Below are 13551 nucleotides of genomic sequence, written 5' to 3'. Positions count from 1 at the left end.
CTGGAAAATTCTACACACACACACACACACACACACACACACACAGTATTCATTTCAGTATGTCCGCTTGTGGAAGAGAACATTAAGACAAGTGGAGTAACAGTGCACAATTTCAAAATATAATGTTCACAAACAACTGTGAAAGACAAAATTTGTCATAAATGTTTTTACTGTCATAAAAACAAATAAGGCTGGAAAAAAGGAAACCAATGTATCATTCATTGTAGGCCTTTGGCTTCATTTTCACTGTTTGGAAATTTTGTCGAAGTTCTCTTGAAAGCACAAAAATACTTGGTTCATAAAATTTTAGTGTAAATACATAAGCCATGAAAGCTGTGCAGAGATGCACAACACTCTTTTATCTTTCAAAAAAATCATTTTATCTTAGTAGATTTGATCATTAATGTGTTGAGTTGTGCAGTAGGAAGATAGTTTTCTCTTTGTCTGGCTGGGGTCACATTCATAATGTTGGCAGTTTACATCCCCATCCAGCTAACCAGTTTCAGTTTTCTGTGTTTCCCTAAATTGCTTAAAGGAAACGCCAGTGTCGTTGCTTTGGACAGGACATGGGCAATTACCATACTCATTCTTCCACCATCCGAGCTTATCTTCCATCTCTAACAATCTCATCAAAATCGGACATTACACCCTAATCTTCATACTTTTACTTCCCTTTGTTAAAGATGACTGGATTTTTTGTCAAGTGCCACCACAGTCTGATTATTATCCTGCAAATGGAGATTGGATCTGGTTCTCAGTTGTGAGGAAGGCATGGCATACCTCCAGCTATGGGGTCTCGTCTGTCAAACGTTCAAAATATTTACAAAACTTTTTCCAGGTGTGTTTAAAATATATCATTGGCTATGAAAATGGATAGATTCATGAGCTTTAAGTATTTTGCAGGGAAACTGATGAAATCAAATGGCTCTGAGCACTATGGGACTCAACTGCTGTGGTCATCAGTGCCCTAGAACTTAGAACAAATTAAACCTAACTAACCTAAGGACATCACACACATCCATGCCCGAGGCAGGATTCGAACCTGCGACCGTAGCAGCAGCGCGGCTCCGGACTGGAGCGCCTAGAACCGCACGACCACCGCGGCCGGCAAAATCAATCTTAGGAATAAAATTAAACTCACACTGGGGGAACATAAGACAGTCCCATGATGGTTGGTAAAGGATCCACTTGTACTCCCAATCTACACACGTAACTTCATAATGAATTTCAAGTACTCTTGAAAAAAAATCTCATGTTTGTCAGTGACAGCAGCATGCTAATCAAAGACCAAAATCTACCATTTGTAACACTGCTCAGATGATAAATGAACAAGCCTACAGCTGATTCACAGAAAGCATGCTAAATCTGAATCTCACAAAGACTTACAATATGCAGTATCAAACAAAGAAAGATGACATGTTCAAAAATTGAAACTGGTAATCACCACAGCACTTGTGGGATGGCCATATGGTGAGCGAATACCCTGTTAAAATGATCTGCTGACACCAGAAGAGACATTAATGGTCATATGTAACAACATTATTTATTAGGATGTAGCTGTGTAACAAGAAAAATGGAGTCAAGACATAAACAAACCAATGAAGATGCTCAGTGTAGCATGTCCTGCATTTAGACATATTCCTTGCGCCATTGATTTGAGCAAAATGGTGCTGACTTACTTTCCACACTATCACCCACTGTTACGTTATTGTCTGGGGATATGTAGCTACAGTAAAGAAAATATGTGTTCAGCACAAGCAAAATCAAGAAAACCACATTAAGCTAGCACATCTTTAACAGGCCTCTCCAGAGATCCAGTGTTTGTTAATAGTATTTGATACAGATAATGAAAATTAGTTTCAACTGAATTAGGACTTACAAAACCAATAATAGACAGAAGGGTAATTCTTATGTAGTCTTTACCTCCTTTCTTGGGTTCAGACAATGGTTCTGTATTCTGATATGAATGTCTGCAAGAAGCTGCTAACTGATGTGAAGTATCCCTATAATTCCAAAGGAAAATTAAAAACATGTATTTTTAGGCATGCCTTCTGTTAATCAAAGCTGATAATACACATTAATTGTAAACTTTCATTTTAAAATACACTGTAAACTTAGCTTTGAAAATTATTTTACCAAAATCACTGTAGGCTATATTTATTTTTCACTTTATTTATTTCCTATCCATCCAGTCAGTGTCTTCAACTGCGCTAAATACAAAACCCATAAACTGGTTCTATGGCTTCATTGTTACTTCATTGTTAATTTGTACAGAAGTCTCCTCACTGCACTGAGAGTTCATTATTTTAATTTTATTACAAATCATTATTTAATTTTTGTCTCATTTTTGCATGAAAAACCAACATTATCCTAATTCAGTGAGAAAGTTGTCCTCTATCACTTTCTGTAAATTTTTGAAGAAGTCGTCTATTCATCTATCTCCTCACCTGAATGTGTGCACATTGATGGATAGCCCTGCGTAATTTCCTTGAATATCTTTTGTTTTGTTTGAAAACAATTCTTACTATACTGCCTTGAGATTCCTTTTGTATATGAAACATTATTTTTATTTTTCTTGTTTATGCTTGAATTGATTGCTGTTTGTTTCTTTTAGTAAAAAAAATTGTTATGATTTTAACTCTTAATGTGTCTGTATTTTATTGTCTCAGTTCTGATAACCCTATTATATCCCACTTGATGTTTCTCACCACACACAGTTTTGTTAATGGTAGCTGTGATAAGACATTGTGTGAGCATTACTAAATGCCTTCTCTGAAAACCACTTAGAACAGACAATAGGAAACCCACACATGATGAAAATATATTGGGTCTAATGGCAACAAATAACCCTTTCCTCTTTGAGGATGCCCACATCAAAACTGGTTCCATCTACCAAGACGTGGTTGCGGCAATAATGATTACCAAAGTACAAAGGATAACTAAAACAAGCAGACAGACATATATGTTCAGTAAACTAGATAAAAAATCAGTAGTGTCATATCTCAGTGAGGGCAGGAGCGTTAGAGCAGGGACAGCCACAGTGTGCCAAACTTCATGTGTGCAGCATGTGCGGGCCACATGTGGGGCAAGGCCTGGCCTGTCACTCAGCTTTGCTTGGCCCTTCTCCAAAAGTAACCGCAACAGAGCAACATTTCGTTTACCACTGCAGTGTAGGTTTTTGTGGTTGACACAACTCTCTGAGTTTAGCAGAATCGTAATGTTAGTGCTGTTTACCCTTCACAATTTGTTCATGGTATGAAGTACATTCACAGGTCCAATTGCTGTTCACACAAAAAGAGGCAGTCTGGCAATCTATCATCACAATCCTTTAAAATGAATAAGAATAACAGATGAGAGGGAAGAGAATTCTCAGTTCGCATAAGCTATGGGTACTGCTTATTTCCTAAAAAATGACATTACAGTACCTCCAGATATAATTTAAACTTTGTGCTAAAATTGCAGCCATGGAGCACTTGAAGAAATTGGTGGTATAAATAGTACAATATATGAAGTTGGACCCATTATTCCATTTTCAGTTGCAGCAGTTTTCAATGGAATGAAGAATATGGAGGCTTCATGTATTACTGTAAAGTATGAGGTTTGGCCAGAAAGTAATGCACCACATTTTTTTTCTCGGCTGAAAACAATCCTATGAATGTGAAACATTAACGTATGTATTCGTTGAAGTCTCCTGAGTGAGTGTGCCAAGTTTCTGTCACTTCTGATGGGTAGCGTAGCTGCAAGACAGTTTCAAAATAGTGTCTGTAGGTGATGTACATTACAAGCAACATGCCGTCATTGAATTTCCGACTGCAGATGAAGAAACTGTGGTGGATATTTGCAAATACATGTGCAAAGTCAATGGAGCACCTGCTGTCTACAGAAGTACAGTTAGTCACTGCAGCACAGAGGATGAGGCCATCAGAAGGTGGTTCGGTGGAGCTCCATGATTTGTAGCGGTTAGGGAGACCATCCAGGGTGTCACACCTGACATGTTGCAGTGAGCTGGTGTTGTCATTTGCAACGACAGGTGCATTATGACTCGGCAGTTGGCACTGCATCTGTCAATCAGCAAAGGAAGTGTGCATGCAATTCACACAGTGAAGCACTGGCTCCACCACCAGGACAAGGATTGGCACCAATAGGGCATACACGCCCTTATTTTGTGCTGGAGGAAGGCCATAGAACAAGATAGAGACTACATGAAACATAGGATGTGTAAATAAAAGACCATTCTTTCATGTGTATAATTCTCATTATGTTCAATAAAGAATTGTTGAAGAAAAAAATGCAGTGCGTTACTTTCTGGGCAACTCTCACACACTGAAGGCGTGGGACATACCCAGAATAATTTTTTTCATGTAAATCTTGCTATTGTTCAATTCATGAAGGAAAAAGGACTGCAGAAACTAAAATTAGAACATCCAGAATGGATTGCAGACTTATAATTTTAAAACTTCACACTACCTACTGTAAGACATGCACGGATAACTTCTTTCTGGTTGTGGGGATTCATTTAGAAAGAAAATAACATTGTAGAAGGGACGCATTCTGAGAAAGACAATTCAGCTCTCTAAGCTCACTCACATTAAAGAAAACCCAAGGTTTGAAGAATTCATTGTGGCCTTGGAAGAATTACAACAGTTTTATACAGGTTTTGAGGACACTGCCAATCTAGCATCTGTTTTGAGCTATTTTCAAGACTGTTTACCATGTCAGCTGCAAGTGCTTCTGTGCATGTGTACATGTAACTGGTTGACCTGCAAGGAAATTCCAGTTTTAATTACAAATCTTTTTATGTTAAAACTGTCCTGGATGTATACATTGCTTTTCTCAGGTAGATGTTTTGAGTCTCCGTAATGGGGTTGCAAAAGTACTATAATATTTTGATCAACGTATTTGTGTGAAAGACCTTTTTTCAATTATGAAACTAAATGAGTCACAATTACATGGAAAGTTGAGTACAAAACTCTGTGAAATTGTCTGCATCTGTCTGTATGCCGACAGTTTGTAGCAGATAAAAATTATACCATGTCTTCAGTGCACCAAAAATAATTAATTAATACTGAAAACATGTTTTGTTTGTTATCAATGTTGTTGAGAAATGTAAAATATACAACCAAGTCTCACGCAGTGCAAGTGTAGCTGCATCTAAATGTGGTGCATTCACTGTTTTACCCTCTACCATCTCCACGCACCCAGAGAGTGTGGCATGGTGCTGGGGGAAATATGAAATGAGCTGAACAATTTGTCACTTGGGCCCAGGCATGGTCCATGAGCCAAAATCTTGGCCTCCCCTGATGCAGAGGAACTATGGCTCAGGTTTAAAAGAATAGTTGACCTTGCACTGGATAGATACATACCCAGTAGAACAGTTCATAATGCGAGGGAACATCTATGATATATAATCATGGTGAAGAAAATTTTAAAGAAACAGAGATTACTGCATTACAGGAGTAAAACAAAGCATAAGGCTGTACAGTATGTGATAAAAAGTATCCAGACGTCCCCAAAAACGTATGTTTTTCATATTAAGTGCATTGTGCTGCCACCTACTGCCAGGTACTCCATATCAGTGACCTCAGTAGTCATTAGACATCATGAGAGAGCAGAATGGGGCACTCCGCAGAAGTCATGGACTTTGATTGTGGTCGGGTGATTGGGTGTCATTTGTGTCATACGTCTGTAAGCAAGATTTCCACACTTCTAAACATCCCTAGATCCACTGTTTCCAATGTTGTAGTGAAGTGGAAACATGAAGGGACATGTACAGCACAAAAGCGTATGGGCTGATCTTGTCTGTTGACCGACAGAGACCGCCGACAGTTGAAAAGGGTCATAATGTGTAATAGGCAGACATCTTTCAAGACCATCACACAGGAATTCCAAACTGTAACAGGATACACTGCAAGTACTATGACATTTAGGTGGTAGGTGAGAATACTTGGACTTCATGGTCGAGTGGCTGCTCATAAGCCACACATCACTCTGGTAAATGCCAAATGACGCCTCGCTTGGTGTGAGGAGTGTAAACATTGGATGATTGAACAGTGGAAAAATGTTGAGTGGACTGACAAATCATGGTACATAATGTGGCAATCAGATGGCAGGGTGTGGGTATGGCAAATGCCCAGTGAATGTCATGTGCTAGCATGTGTAGTGCCAACAGCAAAATTCGGAGGTGGTGGTGTTATGGTGTGGTCGTGTTTTTCATGGACGGGGCTTGCACCCCTGGTTGTTTTGCATGGCATTATCACAGCACAGGCCTACATTGATGTTTTAAGCATCTTCTTGCTTCCCACTGTTGAAGAGCAATTCGGGGATGGTGATTGCATCTTTCAACACGATCCAGCACCTGTTCTTAATGCACGGCCTACGGTAGAGTGGTTACATGACAATAACATCCCTGTAATGGACTGGCCTGCAAAGAGTTCTGACCTGTATCCTATACAACACCTTTGGGATGTATTGGAATGCCAACTTCAGACTAGGCCTCACTGACCAACATCAATACCTCCCTTCAGTGTAGCACTCTGTGAAGAATGGACTGCCATTCCCCAAGAAACCTTCCAGCACCTGACAACATATGTCTGTGAGAGTGGAAGCTGTCATCAAGGCTGAGGGTGGGCCAACACCATATTGAATTCCAGCAATACCGATGGAGGGCGCCACGAACTTGTAAGTCATTTTCAGCCAGGTGTCCAGATACTTTTGATCACATAGTAGAGATATTCTGAATGAAACGTGTTTGGTTGTCAAGAGAGAAATGCATGATGCATTCAGTGACTGCAGTAGCAGAATATTGTCAAATTATATTTCATAAAACCCAAAGAAATTATGGTTATATGTAAAGGCTTTTAGTGGCACCAAAGTTAGTGTCCAGTCCCTATCAAATGAAACAGCAACTGAAGTATGTTAGCAGCAAGAAACAATCAATGCCTTCTCTGTGTGATACCAATGGAGATACTATTGAAGGCAGTGCTGCCAAAGTAGAGTTATTACTAAACACAGTCTTCCAAAATGCCTTCACAAAAGAAGATGAAGTAAATATTCCAGAATTTGAATTCATGAGTAATGTAGAAGTAAATATCCTCGGAGTAGTGAAGCAACTTAAATCACTTAATAAAAGCAAGTCTTCTGGTCCAGACAGTATAGCAATTAGGTTCCTTTTGGAGTATATTGATGCATTAGCTCCATACTTAACAATCATATACAACTGTTTGCGTGAAGAAAGATCCATACGCAAAGACTGGAAATATGCACAGGTCACACCAATATTGAAGAAATGTAATAGGAGTAATCCACTAAATTACAGGCCCATATCATTAATGTCGATATGCAGCAGGATTTTGGAACATATATTGTGTTTGAACATTATGAATTACCTCGAAGAAAATGGTCTATTGACACACAGCCAACATAGATTTAGAAAACATCGTTCCTGTGAAAAACAAACTAGCTCTTTATTCACATAAAGTGTTGAGTGCTATTGACAAGGGATTTCAGATCGATTCTGTATTTCTGGATTTCCAGAAGGCTTTTGATACTGTATCACACAAACGGCTTGTAGTGAAATTGTGTGTTTATGGAATATTGTATCAGTTACAGAACTGGATTTGTGCTTTCCTGTCAGAGAGGTCATAGTTAGTAGTAACTGATGGAAATTCATCGAGTAAAACAGAAGTGATTTCTGGCATTCCCCAAGGTAGTGTTATTTAGGCCCTTTGGTATTCTTTATCTATATAAACAATATGGGAGACAATCTGAGCAGCCGTCTTCGGTTGTTTGCAAATGACACTGTCGTTTATCGACTAATAAAGCCATCAGAAGATCAAAACAAACTGCAAAATGATTTAGAAAAGATATCTGAAAGGTGTGAAAAGTGGCAGTTGACCCTAAATAACAAAAAGTGTGAGGTCATCCACATGAGTGTTAAAAGGAACTCGTTAAACTTTGGTTACATGATAAATCAGTCTAATCTAAAAGCCGTAAATTCAACTAAATACCTAGGTATTACAATTACAAACAACTTAAATTGGATGGAACACATTGAAAATGTTGTGGGGAAGGCTAACCAAAGACTGCGTTTTATTGTCAGGACACTTAGAAAATGTAACAGACCTACTAAGGACACTGCCTACGCTATGATTGTCCATCCTCTTTTGGAATACTGTTGCGCAGTGTGGGATCCTTACTGACAGGACTGACGGAGTACATCGAAAAAGTTCAAAGAAAGGTAGCACGTTTTGTATTATTACGAAATATGGGAGAGAGTGCCACAGAAATGATACAGGATTTGGGCTGGACATCATTAAAAGAAAGGCGTTTTTCGTTGGGACGGAATCTTCTCACGAAATTCAAATCACCAACTTTCTCCTCTGAATGCAAAAATATTTTGTTGACACTGACCTACATAGGAAGGAACAATCACCAAGATAAAATGAGGGAAATCAGAGCTTGTATGGAAAGATATAGGTGTTCATTCTTTCTGCGCACTATACGAGACTGGGATAATAGAAAATTGTGAAGGTGGTTTGATGAACCCTCTGCCAGGCACTTAAATGTGATTTGCAGAGTATCCATGTAGATGCAGATGTAGATGAAATTGAGCAAATCAAAGCAAATGTTGAAATGCTTAATTCTTGTTTCAAATGCTCCTTTACAAAGGACAACCCAGCAAAATTCTCCCAATTTAATCTTCGTACTACTGAAAAGATGAATGAATTAAGTATTAGTGTCAGTGGTGTTGAGAAACAGGTGAAATCATTAAAACTGAACACAGCTCCAGGGCCTGATTCTACATTGAATTTGTGGCTGAATTAGCCCCTCTTCTAAATATAATCTATTGTAGATCCCTTGAACAAAAAACAATGCCCAGTTCGGCAAGAAAAAAACAGACACCTATCTACAAGAAGGGTAGTAGAAGTGATCCACAAAACTCCCATCCAATATCCTTGACATGGACTTGTTGTAGAATCTTAGAACATATTCTCAGCTCAAACATAATGAGGTATTTTGAACAGAATGACATCCTCCATGCCACCCAGCAAGGATTCCAAAAACATTGATCATGTGAAACCCAACTCACATTTTTCTCACATGACATGGCGAAAGCTTTGGATCAAGGCAGCCAGATAGATGCAGTAATTCTTGATTTCTGAAAACAATTTGACTCAGTACCACATCTGTTGTTATTGTCAAAAGATCTGTCATATGGGGTATCAAGTGAAATTTAAGACTAGACTGAGACCTTTTTTGGTAGGGAGGATGCATCATATTATCTTGGAGAGTCATCTTCAAATGTACAAGTAACTTCAGCTTTGCCCCAGAGAAGAGTGTTGGACCTTTGCTGCTCATATTTTATATTAATAACATTGCAGACAATATTGATAGTAACCTCAGACTTTTTGCAGATGATGCAGTTATCTATGATAAAGTACCGCATGAAAGAACCTGCATGATTATTCGGTCAGATCTTCATAAGCTCTCAAAGTGGTGCAAAGATTGGAACTTGCTTAAATGTTCAGAAATGTAAAACTGTGCACTTCACAAAACGAAAAAACACAATATCCTATGATTATAATATCAATGAGTCACTGCTGGAATCAGCCAATTCATATGAATACCTGGGTGGAACAATTCGTAGGGATACAAAATGGAATGATCACATAGATTCAGTTGTGGGTAAATCTGGTGGTAGACTTCAGTTTATTGGTAAAATAGTGGGGAAATGAGTCAAACTACAGTGGAGACTGCTTACAAATCACTTGCACTATTGGTTCTAGAATACTGCTCAAATTTATAGTACCTGTACCAAATAGGACTAACAGGGGATACTCAACATATACAGAGAAGAGCAGCACAAATGGTCACAGGTTTGATTGATTGGTCACAGGTTTGTTTGATTTGTGTGTCACACAGATACTGAAGGAAATGAGCTGCAGGCTATTGAAGAGAGATGTGAACTATCCTGAGAAAGTCTACTAACAAAGTTTCAAGAACCATCTTTAAATGATGATTCTGGGAATATTCCCACAGTGACCTATGTATTGCTCAGATAGGGATCATGAGGTTAATATTACAATAATTACTGCAAACACAGAGGCATTCAATCATTCTCCCATGCTCCGTGCGTGAATGGAACGGAAAGAAACCCTTATAACTGGTACAATGGGACATACCCTTTGCCATGCACCACATGGTGGTTTTCAGAGTATATATGTAGATGTAATTGTAGATGGAGGAGGCACTGAGCCACAGACAGCTTTCATTGTGAATGTCTGTGACTCAGTGATTCCTCTATGAGGTGCGTAGCAATCTGTTCTTTCCATACCATTGTTATTTCATTCTGGACTTTCCATTGCTTCATTTGATGTTTTTTTTTTTTTTTAACGCTTTGTCCAACTGCACTTGCCTGTTTTCAGATTCCAACATTCTGCAATCTGTTGTCTGCAAAAATAGTTGTTAGAAGTAAGGAGGTTTCTTAAGTTCACATTAATGTTTATTGGGCTTAACTTCATGTCAAAAGTGGTTGTCACAGACGTAGCAAGGCATATTCTATAGCATAGAGCCATTCTGATCTCCATACTAATGTTTACTCAGCCAAATATAATGTAGAACACACATGTGAGCACAGATCTAGCTAGGCATGTCCTATAGACTACACCTGTTGTCTGATTTCTGTCAGGATGCTATTCCTAATATTCAAGACCACTGCAGAAACTGAATCAGCACATTGCCTTTACTGTAGGCTGGTGAGTAGCCCATCCGTATTGGTCCCATCCCTCCCCCTACTCTTTCAAAGCTGACACCTTACAGGTACTAACAGCTTTATCACATGAACATGCTCATTGGACACTTTTTAGTTTCCTTAAGTCTTGGTAAGATGTAACCATGGTCTCCAGCCCTCTGTTCCACAGGCTGTAGTAGACTTACCAATGCAGCCCGAGCATCTCATTCTTCCATTTATATTTGTAATCAAGCCAACAATATTTATTAATTATCACAATGCAGAAATTGTTTTGTATTTGCAGTTTAGATCTGGTATTAAATGTATTGTCATGCATAAAAACTGTTCTCAAACTTTAATAGGAATTCACATTGAGTTCTATATGCAATTTTTTAACACCTCTAAAGAAACAAGTAATTGGTACTGAACCCTCACATGGCTACAATTTTCAACAATTTCACATACAGTGAGGCTATCGCTAAACAAGTTTACACATTCTATGCTGAAAAATGAAAAAATATTAAGATCACTTAAAAAAAAAATGTTCAGTTCTGTGTATAATACACCTTGAAATTTAGAAGGGTAATTGGTTTGAATGCCATCAGCTGCACAACAATGTAGGTTTGGTTGCAGTGTGATGGGCATGGCTTCTCTCTGCTGATATAATCACAAAAAAATGTTGACATACTAGGGGTTTAAATATATTTTCCATAATATGTTTTAAAACATGCCAATAAAAACAGATGAAGAATTTACTTTACCATTTTTAGACTGTGAATACCATACAGAACTTATATGTATCACAAAATGCAACACAACTTTGGTTCACTACCTTTGTAAACATACAAATAAGTAAAGAAAGTGAAAGAACAACAGTTTTCAGAAATCAACATCTTTAGGCTAGACTAAGATATTTTTTCAGGTTATGTGTAGGTATAGAGGTAGAAGGACAGCAGCACTTAATTATTATAGCATATAATAATTTTGCATGAGCACAAGCTCATATGCATTGTCAGTTCTGTATGCAGCTTGTTATGATAGTTGTTTCCTTTCATTGCCATGTTCATGCAATCTACAGAGCCGAATGTGAGTGTACATATTACCCTGTGTGTGTGTGTGTGTGTGTGTGTGTGTGTGTGTGTGAGAGAGAGAGAGACAGAGAGAGAGAGAGAGAGAGAGAGAGAGAGAGACAGACAGACAGACAGACAGAGAGAGAGAGAGAGAGAGAGAGACCATTGTAATATTTTATTATTGTTTATAAGTTCAGATTTTATTTATTTATATTTGGATTGCCATACTCAATTCATAGGTTGTTTAGGCTCTCTGTGTTTTGCATGTTTCTAGTGCCACTATAATAACATTTCTACTCGTTCGAAATATATCTTATTATGTACTGAATCTCTGGAAATACTATTGGATTTCAGTTGCTCAATGTGTTGCTAATGCAAGGGAAAAAATGGTGAATTAGTTATTACATATAGGACAGCTGGTGTCTGTTATCTGCTTCTTCATTTCGTTTCTACCTATAACTCTGCATGTTATGCTTTATGGTGCATCATTCCTATGTACTTTGCACTAGGCCTAAAAGTGAGTTAAAATTCAGACAGATTGTAGAGAAATTTTGGTGACATTTTGGTGTCGTAGGGTCACCAACAGCAAAATCTGCTGTTACGGTCATAGGATGCAACATTTCCTTATTAACTTCATGCAATGACAATATTTGAGTGATGCCATTTGTGTAAAAAGTTTTTCATTTGTGATATATTTATTTAAATAGAATCAAAATCTGTTTTGAAGTAGGCCTACATTGTGTCACTTCTCTGGTTATGTTTTCACATTCTTCAAACTGTATTGTGGTACCTTTCATTTCATCTGTTGACAAAATCTGTAGTTCTTATTGTGGCATAGTTTAAGTTGATATTTCATTAGTGTTTTCTTGGAAGTTAACTTTTTACTCAATTACTGCCACATCATTGGAATACAGATATTTCTCCACTTTTACAAGCACTGAATGATCAGTGATGTAAATGTAATGTGATACATCCTTTAGTGCCCCCTTATTTTAACATTTCTTCGTCCATAACATTATGGTAGATCTTCAGTTTATAACATATCTAATGGTTTCTGTCTTTGCTGTTGCTTATATTAAGTTATAGTAATGCATTTTAGACACAGATAAGACAAGTAAGCACAGGGAATGTGTTCAAGGGCGGTTGTATCATAGATCTTGTCATTGCTCATGAGTATATACACCATACTGCAACAGATGCAGTTTGTCATGGAAAGTAGTCAAGAATTCTCCAGAAGGAGGTACAATAAGACCAGCACTTGGAATGGTGCCACAGAAGACTGCACAATATGCAGATGTGGTTGTGTCATGTTCAGTAATGATTGCCTTTTTTAAGTACCAAAGACAATTGCCATATGTGTGTGAAGGTGGTATGGTAATTACATGGGTTGCTTCCAAATTCTGAAGTACCACTTTGTACATTAAACTAGAGTCATGATTTGGAAAAGTGTCAAGTGATACCATTTGCAGACGGTAAGGCAGACTGATGACTTGTAGTCTTTCCGGATTCATCAAATCTTGTTCTTATTCCCTGTTCAACCTTTCAGTCTCACTGAGGGGCTGTTCTTGAAATGGCTGAACACTGCAGAGAAAGACATTTCTGCCTCTTGCATAAGAAGAGGTTTTCCCATGCTTTCTATGATAGATAAATTTTTGTGTAATACATTTCAGTTACTAATTTGTAGCTTGTCAATTTTGGTAGAATATTAAATAGTTTTGATTATGCATTTTGTGTACACGTTGACTCTCACAT

General features: G+C 38.0%; 1 protein-coding gene across 1 annotated transcript in view; it reads left to right on the top strand.

The window, feature by feature from the left end:
- Positions 1–13551, top strand: part of LOC126485090 (uncharacterized) — a 157112-nt gene that overhangs the window by 94144 nt on the left and 49417 nt on the right. The gene's annotated exons all lie outside the window — the stretch shown is intronic.

Source organism: Schistocerca serialis, chromosome 6, assembly GCF_023864345.2.
Source record: "Schistocerca serialis cubense isolate TAMUIC-IGC-003099 chromosome 6, iqSchSeri2.2, whole genome shotgun sequence".
In the NCBI taxonomy this organism is placed as follows: Eukaryota; Metazoa; Arthropoda; class Insecta; order Orthoptera; family Acrididae; genus Schistocerca; species Schistocerca serialis.
Note: the sequence above shows the minus strand (reverse complement) of the source record. Positions and strands in the feature narration are given on the sequence as shown.